The sequence below is a fragment of the Camarhynchus parvulus genome, chromosome 1 (assembly GCF_901933205.1).
Source record: "Camarhynchus parvulus chromosome 1, STF_HiC, whole genome shotgun sequence".
Lineage (NCBI taxonomy): Eukaryota > Metazoa > Chordata > Aves > Passeriformes > Thraupidae > Camarhynchus > Camarhynchus parvulus.
The window spans coordinates 55,219,010-55,231,762 of NC_044571.1; positions in this window are offsets into that span (position 1 = coordinate 55,219,010).

A 12,753-nucleotide genomic window follows, 5' to 3' on the forward strand; every position below is an offset into this window, starting at 1 on the left:
CAGTGTCAGAGAATATCCATTCCTGCTGCTTTAAATGTCTTCTCTTAACATCAGATACAAGAAATTGGATTTTGATTTTACATACATCATCTAGCCAAATGAATTTTAGCCTAAATTCATCCAATACAATTTTAGGTGATGAATGGATCAGTATAATTTAGGTGTAGTTCCAGACCCCAAGACTTACAATTAGAAAGGAAAGTGTTAGGGGACCAAAAAATTCAGAAGTACAAGGGAAATTAGGTTATTGCATCCCCATGCCTGTTTTCAGGTACAAGGCCAGCTGCACAGATCAGCTCAGACAGACCCACTCAGCACTTGCACTAACAAAATTACATCAGCGACCACAACCTGCTCCCCTTTCTAGCTGAGCAGGATGTAGCTGTATTACTGGGAAATATATTTACATACACACATATATGCATGTCCATATGTAAGGTGTGGATTTCTCCACTTCAGAATCTTCAGTATGCCTAGTAGTCTGCCTAGCTGCCCTCCCAGTCTTCCCACTTTCTGAGAACTGGATGTAAGATCCCTCCAAGGCTGCAGCTCCATTTCCTCCCTCCCCCTATTCCTCCCCAAACCCCCTGCCTCCTTCCCCACCTTTCTCTCACTTCAACCTCTCCCATGAAAACTTCATGAAGTTCAAGAAGGATAAGTGCAAAGTCCTTTTTTCTTGTGTGTGGAGATGTGGCTTTTATGGGTTGATGACATACTGCACAGTGTTTCATAGCAGCCAGATGAGGGCATTATACAGCTACCCCACCTGCCTTTGTTCTTCTGTACTCCTTTTCTTTGCATCAAGATTCCCTTTTATCACATAACCTAGCCAAAGGGACGATACACATTACAGTAGTAAGTAGAGCTAAGTGCTTAAAATAAAACATGAGGAAATTTGAACTTTGAGTTTATTGCAGATTCTGCAAATATCACATGGAACTTTGTACTCTCTATTCTCTCATCATGTTACTCTTGCAGAATGACTTTTATGGTCAGCATCTGTCCCTTCTTGTAGTTCAGGTGATATTTCTTTTTACCTTTCTGGTAACCTTTGTAATCAACACTGTTTTCAGTGGAAATAAAAACATAGTTCCACATCAGCTACTGTGCAGAAAATAAATTGTATCCCAACCAAACCCCGTACTTCCCCCTCCTTTTTTTCCCCAGTAAAATTTTGAAGCAAACCAATTTTTATTTCTGAAGAAAACCAGAAAAAATATCTTCACATGATGTCAAATGTATTCTACACCCTCTTTGAGGTAGCTTTTGAAATTTGCTGCTATTAGAGGAAAGACAAATGTGGAGATTTTAGAAATAACATTTTGCCTGTTGCAAATTATTTGTCAAAAAATTCTTATTACTTCCCATTCTTATGCACTTGATTTAACAGACAAATTGTGTCTCCATTTCCTTAGCAGAAAATGTCAAAGAAAAGAAATCCTACTGAAAATTATGTTGGGTTTTTTTTAAAATAACAGAACCAGTAAATAACAGAAATAAAAAGTAAATAACAGAACCAGCAAGGATGTCACACATCAGGAAAACTAAAAGGCACATGAGAGAATATATAACCATTGCAAGGATAGTTTTTTCCTCCGTCTCTTGTCTTCAAGATCTCAGAAGGAACATTTTTGAAATATTGCATGTCATGCATCATTTAAGTAAAACTTTGGTTAAATAGACAGGAGCTAACTCACACAGGGGTTTGATAGTCAATTTTTTTTCTAAATTATTCATGTGGGAAATTTTTTAATGTGTATCACTAATGTGAGCTGTAAGCACGTAATTGATGAAATCCTGCTTAAAGACCCTGAGGAAGGTGATTTAAAATGGCAATTTGTTAAAATAATGTCTATAAGCTCTGATTCTCCCATGCTCCTACCAGTTAACACAGCATGTTCATTTATCATTGAACTCAGATTAACTCACTCAAACTATGACCTAACCTTATCAAAGTTACTTCAAATTACCACCCATTAAACTGACTGTGTGTTGTAGTAGAAATATCTTATTAAGTAAAGCTTGCTTTGATTGCATTTCAAGTGTGGAACCATGCTAGAGGTGACTTTTATAATTTCAAAATGTATTCCAAAGATAGATTTCAAGGCTTATATATTTTCTGTGTAAAATTCAATAAATTATGTATTTTGTTGACAATAACCTTTTATGCAAATGAAAAAAGCTCGAGTTTTTCTTTCTCTTTTGCACACAGAGTTTGAAGCAGACACACTGACCCTTAGACACTGCAATATAAACAAACATTGAGTGTTTTTATTAAGCACAAATAAAAAAGTGTTCAAAAATATTTTCTAAATCACGCTTTACTATCCATTCTTAAAAATATGTACTAATGTACCAGCAAAGGAAGAACGTTGGACCTGCATGTTTTCCTATTATACTAAAGAATTGGTTCCTATCAGAGGCCAGAATATCAAGTGAAATACTGACTTATTATGCAGTTAGCACTGATCCAGCAACTACTTATGTAAATACACACACATATCTCAGACCTGGATAGATGACTTGTACACCCTATTGCATTTGAAATGGCACTAAACATTTTGTCCAGGGGAAAAAAAAAGCCTACCCTTTTTTTGTCCTTACAAGTCATCAGAAGTCTACAACCAAGACTGACTTAATCAGTACTGCCACAAACTGTGTTGTGTTTGTCTTGGAAATGACCGCAGTTCCAAAAAAAATTTGTTAGGTTTTTTTGTCTCGGAGTAATTATCGTAGCAAAGCTGTATTTTTTGTATAACCTGGATCTTACATAGAAGTTCCTGTTTAAGTTATAATGAAGTTTGACAAATGTAACAGAGCAAAGAGAGGGAGATAAGAAAGTCATTAGTGACTTTGTCATATAATGTTATTTAAGTGACCAACTGTCACGTGTAAAAGGGAGATTTCATTGACCCTTAGTGTTTGATTTGTCTGTCAGTGCCCAAAGAAAGCCAAGACCCTTGTGCCGAGCCAGTCTGTCAGTGTCCTGTTATGGGGACCCTTCACTGAGCAACCTACTGGACCTGAAGGAAGTTTGGCTGACTTATTCAGGGACACACATGGACACCATAATGGAGACTCCTCAGTGAGCCTTCCCTCTATTTCACATAGAGTATCTTCCCTCCGCTGGTGATTGTCAGCACCCATGAAGGATTCACACTAACAGTTTACAGAATAACACACTTTATTAATATAAAACTGTGACAGGTTAAGGTTTGAGTATTGCCTGTGATGGTATCTGACTGCAGAAACATATTCAAAGCAATGCACAGACGAACTCTAATCCCCAGTAAAAGTGTTCAGTACACACAGAATGTGGTTCTTACCCAATAGGTGTACCTGCAGGGAAGAACTCACATTCTGCCCTATGACTGTTTCAAGAAGAATGGAATGTCCTAAATTCCCCCATTCCCAACTTATCTTTATAGTGTTTCTTTATGTTTAGGTGGAGTTGAACGACTCAATCTGTACGCACCTTTGTTACTGATAGGTGTAAAATTATCTCAATTTGCTCTGCATGGTACAGTCAATGAAATTTAGACACTTGCTCTGTGAGAGGTGGTCATACCTTGGGGGCAGGTAACTTTGGGATGGAGCTGTGTATTGTATTTAATTAGGCTGTAATGAACCAAGTTCATCTGAGGAGAGAGAATGCTCCAGAGCTGCTGTCATGGCAGCAAAGACACCTTCTCCTCTCTCCCCTGACTGACAGCTGCTATGGGGTTTATCAGCTGCCAAGTGCCATTGAGTTCACTTCTCTGCAAGGGTTTCCACAGAGCCTTGGCCACAGGGTTTCCACTCTGCTCCACCCTCCATTCCATCCCCCTGAGCAGTGCTTAAGGTTGTAGATTGTGTGTGTGGGGATTCTTGGTGGAATAGGTTTTAAGCATGATGACTGCATTCCATCCAGGGCATAGCAGCTGCATTTTACCCTATAGTTTCTATACTATTATAACATTTGGTAGGATGTGACTATAACTTCTGTTTTTAATTTTACCCTGTCATCTTTCCATGTCAGCTAGTACTAACAAATGTTGAAGATGAGGTTTCCTTTCAAGGAAGATACACTAGCTAATATCTAAAGATTCTTAACAGAAAAAAAAGTAAAACTTAGTTCTGCTTTAGGTGCTGCCAGTCATGCAGTAAAAATGTAATCAGGATTTAATTAAAATTAAGTATCTCAAAACTGAAATTAGTATCAGACACATGGAGCTAAAAAACACATTCAGAATTTTTTGGCATGCAAGCACAGAATCTCATAATGAGAACAATGTCTCTTTCCTGTTCTCCTGAGCCCTTATCCTTATTGTTTTGGGGTTTTTTAATCTCTCGCTTTATGTCATTTTAGAAAAAACTGTGTAATAGAGAAGAAGAATATCCAGAGCATTATTTTTCCAGGTTTTGAGAGAGGTTGTCAGCAATAAAGAGAAGCTAGAACTCTCCCATTCAACTAGCTTCTGGTGCTGAGACTCAGTCTCTGAGGTCAATGTAAATCCATTTTTTTAATATTCAAGAGGTTGGGCAAAAGAAGTAAGAACAGTTGCAGAAACCAGATTGCATTACTACTGCAACAGTATGACAAGGGCAGGAAATGACCCTGAACTCAGAAAATAAAGCATACGCTTATGTCAATAGAACTTACAACTGAAAAATAGGGTGGAATACTAGAAAAAAATATTTTTGGGAAAAGATGTTTTGGAAAAGATAGAATCTATCCATAAAGGTGGCATCATTTACTCCTGAATTAAGTAACTCCTTCAATAAACATTCACTGTTTACTTGCAGATCCTAGAAGAAAGGTCTTCCTTAAATTTGTCCAGTGTTGAAAAACAAAATCCTGGTCATTCAATGTATTTTTCAATCAATCAATCAATTGATTTCAATTTCAAATTTCAAACAATCAACTAAAGTTCTAATACTATATTCTATTTTTGTCACATTCTTTGCTATGAATGTTTTTCTGTTCTTGTTACAGTACCAAACAACAAAACCGCATATGGCCCTCTCATCCTTCCCACCCTAAATTTATTATCTGAGACCCTTATGCATTCCTTTAGTTTTAAAAATTCAAAAGTGTGTTCCTTGTGTAGTGTATATTATGGATGACAAGTGTTTGGGGATATTTTTAGTGTATTATAGAAAAACGTTAGTAGAATATTGATGCCGTATGGTGCAGGATTCTGATGTGGAAGATGGTTCTTGTGGAATGCTCAGTGTAATTTAAAATTAAAAGCATATCTCTATTTTGTTATGAAACACTTGCCAATTATAGTATGACATTTATCTGTTCAATAGACTGATTCATCTTGACTTTGAAATACATAATTATGTAGTAGTAAATAATTTAAATAAGGTAAAGAAAAATTCAGTCATTAGAAGATTCTCATCCATTGCTTTACCGCTTTCTTAACTCCATGAAACCAATGGAGCCTTGAGAATGTAATGACTCTCACATAGCCTCATCAAACATTGCTTATACTAATAGGTTAATAGATCCTGATGAAATTGCAGTTTTCCAGGGTCTAAGCCCAATATAATCTATAAGAAAATAATGCCGGAAATTGAAAAAAAAATTAAACATTCAGACTAAAAATTATTTTATTGTCTTTGAGTTCTGTTTGCTGTCTGAAATTATTCAAGAGCAGTGTTAAAATATCTCATGGCAGGGAAACTTTTATTGATTTATTTTTTTACTGAAGAGCAAAATAAAGGAATGCTATTTTTTTTGGTTGTTTATGACAACAAAACGTAGTATTTTTCCCCCTTTCATTTCCTTAGTTCCAGGTTAGAAGAAGGGCCTATTAACACAGAGAAATTGATGGATTACTTTAATAAAATGCCACAGCCATTGCATCTCAACAGCCTGTTACTCCAGTGGATGACAGGTACACTTGGAAGTATGGGAGATATCACAATGTCCTTGATTCACCCCTGTGTAATGGATGAGGAGTCTCTGCAATTTCCATAGTGTTTTACTCCATCTGACATTAAAACTCTGAAAACAAGGTATGGACATTCTGGGTTCCTTATGTAACTCAGGTCAAAATGGAATTCTCAACCTAATTATTTTAGAAATATTATATAGTGATTAAATGAAACTGCTTTTCTTTACTACGTTAGGAATATGGAGCATAACCTCAGCAAAACCAGACAACATTCTCCTTCACTGTTCTGAAGGTAGAGAATGAATGCTTGTGTTCAGTGTAATTACCCATTACACTGTGATGTTATATCAATTATGTGTAGAAAATGTGTTTGCTACAATAAAAGGATCTTGTTTGCACTGTGCAAGCAATGGCAAGCAGTAATGTATTTATAATAACAACGAATTTAAAAATTCATTTGGAAATTTTTTGATGTATTGGACTACAGAAAAAAAAAGCTGACAAAAAGCCCAAGAAATCTCTGAGAAAATTACAAAGGAAATAATGTATTTCTAAATGTTTTGTATGCTTCTGTTAGCTCACTATACCTGGTGTATAAAGGCTTTTAGCATCTTTTTACAAATGAAGGCAAGTCACATACAAAAATTATTTTCTCAAGCAAGCTTATGTTAGATGACTGTTGATAATCAGAACCTCGCTGGCTTTTTAATATGATTCTTGATATAGAATTACACAGATGTAAACACACTGAAATGCAATGCTAAAGATGCTTCTGATTGCCTAATGTAACTGGACTTGGCTGAATTCTTATGATAATAGTACTGTTTTTTGATTAGTCCTTTTCCATGTATAGCAGAGACTGATCATAATGCTTTTGCTTTCAGAAGAGCTAAAATTCATTTTTTAATAAGGAATAGAAAGAGCTATAATTTTCTTCTTTTGTCTCTGAACTGGTTATCTATTACCTGAAATTGTCCAGCATCTATTATGGAAAAATTTCCTGATTTAAATCATCTGTGGTGAAGTAGATAACATGAAGTCAGCCAGGAACACTAGTTAAAGAGAAAGAATTAATTATAATTTTTTTGCTCTTAAAATGTGTTTATCAAGGGGATATTGATCCAGGAAGGCTGCTGACCCCAAAATTGAGTAGAAAATTGAAAACGTATTGCCTGAATTGACTAATTGAGCTTTTTTCATCTATTGTGTCACTATTATTTTTTCAATTAATGAATTAATGTTTATATGACTCTCCAAAATCCCATTTTAAGAAATTAATAGGGTATCCATGAATAAAAAAATTCTGAAATCTCAAGGGATTGTTTAGCACATTTTTCTGTTTGATTTGTCTCTTTATCTTGCATTATGACTTGTTGAAAACTTATACAAATTAGTAGAAGCTGAAATCTTGAGTCAGCCACCATTTCCTTTCGCCATGACTTTGAGTGTTCAAACTGATTTTGTTTCCTGAAGCTGATGTTTAGCAACATCATTTTTTATCATTTTTGAAAAGTGTGATAATTTTTTTAGCTAATTTTTAAGAAGTTATTGCTCAGTTGGTTTCTGAGTTTTATTTCCAGCTATCAGTAATTATTTTTTAATCTTTCATAAGACACTCTGCATTTTTGTATCTCTGATTCCTGACTCTTTGAAAGGGATTACATGACTTTACTTTTTTCTAAGGTTCTACAGCTATTCTATTATATACTTCTTGCTTCCTACTGGGGAAAAGGATAATAATAATAATAATAATAATAATAATAATAATAACTGATAATATGTCATGTGACTCTCCCTTTGCATTCAGCAATTTTGTTGCCCATCCATATAAGGCAATATTTTCTGTGCAGCGTGAACACAAAGTCTAAGGTTGTTCTCAAAACTGCAGATGCTTAAATTTGGAAATGTCTAATACAGGTGTTTGCTGACAAAAAAAAAAGGTTCAATGCAATTGCTGTAACTGTGCTGCTTACCTGGAACAGATTTACTGTTTAAAATGATTAAAGGGTTTCACTGACAAGCAGCTGTGTCTCCATCCAGGCCTTCTGTAGCTCCTGTGCTCTGCCTGCTAGGCCTGTGTGCTTCCACATAAAAGGCAACACGGTCAAACCCTGACCTGGATCTGTGGGCTGAACTGGTTTCCAGATGGAGTGTTTCGAGGAAGCTGGAAAACAGATTACACCACAAGCACATGAAGAAAGCACACTGTGGCTTCACTGGAGGTGAGTCTAGTAATATCTTTTATCAAGGTTTCCCAATAATTTATGCTATTAAAACATGATGATATTTTACACTTCACTAAATTTTAATTGCTTTAGCAAACGGGAACAACTTCAAAGGACACCTACCCCAAGGCATTGATTTACAGTATGGAAAGAACAGATATAAGTCCCAGAGATAATCAAGCAGAACAGGGAATTCCTTTCAAGCACCAAAGATATCAAGGGATCTTTCAAACAACTAGATCATTAGATATTTTTGATGCTATAAGAAACTATGAATGCTAATTTTTTTTCCCTTCGAAAATGTCCTTTAACGTTTGCAAATGTAGCTGGCCACACTCAGCAGTTGGTCCCTGCTGAGAAAAAAAATCTGTCTGTCTTTCTAGTTCTGTAACCCTTTTCAGTGTCTTTTGGCCCTTGGTGACTATTACCAAATATGACAAATTAATGACCCTTCTTTATATGCTAATTTATTGATTGATTTTACAATTCTGTGGATCTGGAAGATTATAATTTCAAGTTTCTATTCATTAAAGAATAGTAAAATTTCTGCCACAGTGAAATACTTCTTGGAAAGTCTGGTTACAAAACAGATGATAACACACAAATAAATATGGGCTTTATTTGGATATTAGTGTGTTATTCTTTCAACGTGCTAACCTTAGTCGCAAGAAATCTCTTTCTGTATGTCTATATTTTTAAAGATATAATTCATTGTTAAATTGATTTGAATTGTGAAATAATTTATTAAGAAAAATGGGGAGTCTGATAGAATAATAAAATTTTTTTTAATAGTTTTTGCAATGCTTTTCATTCAAAGTGGGCTGCAATTTTTGGCATGTATTGCACTGTTCACCTTCTTAAATGTTATCTTCCTTTCCTCTAAAAATCCTGACAAAACATAATAATACATCTAAAAAGGTATTTAAAAATCTTCAGAATCAAACACAGTATATTACCTTTGAGCTACAGAGACAATTTAAATATACGGTCATTAAAAACATGATATATGTTTCATTAGGTATTGATAAGATAACATTTTTGACATTTTTATGGACTTCAATTACACAGGTAGCTGCTAAGAGTTCAAGCTTGATAGTGTAGTGAATTACAAAAAATATTCAAAGCCGATTCTTAGATTTAAAAACCAAGAAAATGAAAATTAGCTAATTGAAGTGATGTACATAGATAACAAATACAGTGTAAGAGCAGATGCAGTATTGTTGCTTTGCAAATTTAGAAAATTCTGATAAAGGAAATAAGGAAAATTTACATAGCTGAGTAACAATAAAGTCAAAGTTTTAATAATACACTGAGATTTCAGATGATCTATCTGCCTTAATAGACTACATCTTAAGGATTGTTGTTCCTGTTCCTTTGAACTTCCAAAGAAGTTCCTATATAGTTGCATGGCATTTGTCATTAACTTGGTCTAAGTCATGTTTAAGTAAGGGTTGTAGAAATAGGCTATATGTTATATTATCCTTGTCCTAGGAACATACAAAACAGTCAGGTTTCCCCTGAAGAAAGACTTTGATTTTTTCAAGTTATGAATAGATCATCAGAAATTAATTTTACATTATTTGATAATTAATTTAAAATTCTATGCTTTCTAAGGAAGATGTGACTGGCAGAAAACAAGGGAATTAAATGTTTGCACTGTTTGCTTAAGACTTTTCCTGTACTCACAAAGGCTTTGAATTTTAGAACTTTTGAACTTCTGTCTGAACTTCTATGTGAAGGTAAATATGGACAGAGAGTAAAATTTCCACTATCAAGTTTGGTCTCTGTAACTCATCTTCTTCCTGCTATAATTAAAAAAAATAAATTTAAAAAAATCCCAAAACATTACAAAACCAAACAAAGCCAAATTAACTATACCAAACAACAACCAAAGAAAAAAACCCGAAAACCAACCAACCAAAAGAAACCCAAACAACAACCTAAAATACCAAACCAAACAAAAAACCCCCAAACTGGAAATTGTAGGAGGATAGAATATAAGAAAATAAAGATAGTGTAGAAAGTAATTTGAACCCCTAAGGATTTGCAGCTGGGCCAATTATGAAAGATTAGGAACAGGCCTGACTTTACAGCTGTGACCAATGAGAAGAAGAGCGCTATAAAAGAGTGGGGTGGGTGGGTGAGAAGGGAACTGGAGTCAGTTGGCTGCTTTGTGAAGGAGAAAGAGTCAGCATGCTATGAAACTGCTCATGAGAAACACCAAGAAGATATGAAACTTTTCCAATAGGGGACAACGGTATGGAACCCTTACAATAAGATGACAACAGAAAATTTTCAGTAGAGAGTTTGAGGTACAGATCCCTAAGTCAGAGCTGTAATAACTGCCATTATCTCACTGGCTTTTCTTCCACTAAGATCAGCTTCTGATCTTATAATTTTGCAATAGATCTTTCTGTTTTAGAGATAAAACAGCAAAGGAAAGGTCCAGCCTGTAACACCAAAGCAGTTTGCAAATGGATATCTTTGTTAGGATTGCCTCTCTTAGATGTCTTCTCTGTTGCCAAACTGACAGAACTTTGTTCACATATTTTGGAATTTTCTGATTGTCACAGTGGTTTAACTTTAAAAATTACCATTATAGCTAATTGGAGAGAGATGTCCAATTGCCTCTTATGTGAATTGGTAATCTCCAGAGTACTAGTTATTGCATATCCTTGGGCAGGACCCTCAGTCTTACATTTGAAAAAATTTTTCTTTAACTATACTTGGAATTTGAAAATGCTCAGTACATGAAACCCTCAGCATTATATGTGGAAGGGGATTGAAGGCAGAGCTGGAACTCACATTTTGGTCTTTAAATGCTTACCTCTGAAAGTGAGGTAAAAATGTATGATTTTTTAAAATCTAGGTGCTATATTTTTTAATGTTTTAATGAAGCTTTTCAGATGACTGCTTCCTGAGTGGCATACTGACACAGTCATGGCAAGCACATGTAATGGCATCTGTCCTGAGAGAATGGGATTGAACAGTAGGACATGCCTAGAACAAAACAATGGGGTGGGAAGAGAAGGAATTGTTCTGTCTGATCAGGACACCCTTGCCAAAGTAGACTGCTCCAGCTCCTCTATTGCTATATTTCCTGAGTTTTGTCTGTTTCAGATACAAAATTCCTGACAGGCTGTCTGGTGCAAAAATTCAGAAAGCAGAAAAAATCCCTCAGCTGGTCTGCATGAGCTGGATACATAGTAAAGTGAAAGGCATCAATCAGCAGCATGAGTCTTGCACTTCACTTGGAAAGGCCTGCTCAGTGTGTTTGAGTACAGGTATATTACACCTTTTCCAGCAAATGTATGTTTAGCTGGTTTGTACACCAAATTGAAAATACAGAGAAAAATTCATAGCTCATGTAATTCATAATGACTAGTGCAGATCCCACAGGATGCCTTCATAAGCATTGGCTTTAGAAAATTTCAAAGATGAATCAATTTTAGAATTGTAAACACCCATTTTTAATGTACATAAAATCATGTACTAGATTTAAATTCATCATAAATTCATTTTTCTGACCATTTCTCAGCTTTCTAGGTAGAAAGTGTGGTAACTAATTTTCTCTTCAATTAAAAAAATATAATTATTCAGTATTACATATCTGAAGTACTTGAAAGGAGGAGTAAATGTAATTTCTGATCTTTTTCACAGATTTAGCAGAAGCTAGCATAGTCCATAAGAGATATCTATACCAATGACACTTGTGAACAATTGGGTTCAACAGTTCTACAGACTGCCTGGGTAAGCATAAGGGCTTAGCATTCGCAGCCCCAGACATCCAGTTTGAGACCACCCTCAAGTCCCACTGTCCTGGACCAGTGGTCTTTAAAATGTCAAAAGGTTGTGCTTATTGTTTCTGTTATTACAGTGAAGTAAAAGAAAATGCACCTAAAAATGTGTAGTTTTTCTAGACAACAAAACACATTATGTCCTGCCAAAGATATTAGTTGAGGAACATTAAACCTCCAATACTTGAAAAGCTACAAGTCAAGCATTCTATCTAAAAATATCATAACATCATGCATACCTAATAGCTGAGTGTTGCTATACTTGTCTTTCTAAATACACAGATCAAACTCTGCTCCTCTACTCATCTGAATTAAATCCACATGCTGTATTCCAATACAGGCCCAGCCAAATAAGAACCATTATACACTGTGAGTTATCCAGCATAACGGAGTTTTCAAATACAAAGAAAAAAAATAAAACTTATTAGAGGAAACAGTGGAGTAAATGGTCTTTTTTCAATACATTCACCTGGAAAAGATATGTCTCTTTCTCTGACTAGATCTAAAGTTGTATATCTAAAGGCAGATATATGCTGGAGTCTCTAGCTGGTCAGAGTGACCTCAAGAGAAGTTAGAAAGTCTCTTTTCCCAGCCTGGAACCTGAAGAAGGAGTCAGGGCTCTTCATTTCTCGGTCTCAAGGTCGTTTATTGTATCTTATCTATAAAATTCTTTCTCCTGTCCTGCCGAGGTCCACTAAGCAAGACAGTCCAGGTGCTCTGCCTGCCCCCGGGGTGGTGTTATGTCTTTATACTAAAAACTACGTGTACAATGTTTACAATTACTTTCCAATACCTATCACCTATGTTAGACAGTGCGTTTCTACTCTAAACCAATCTAAAAGTGCC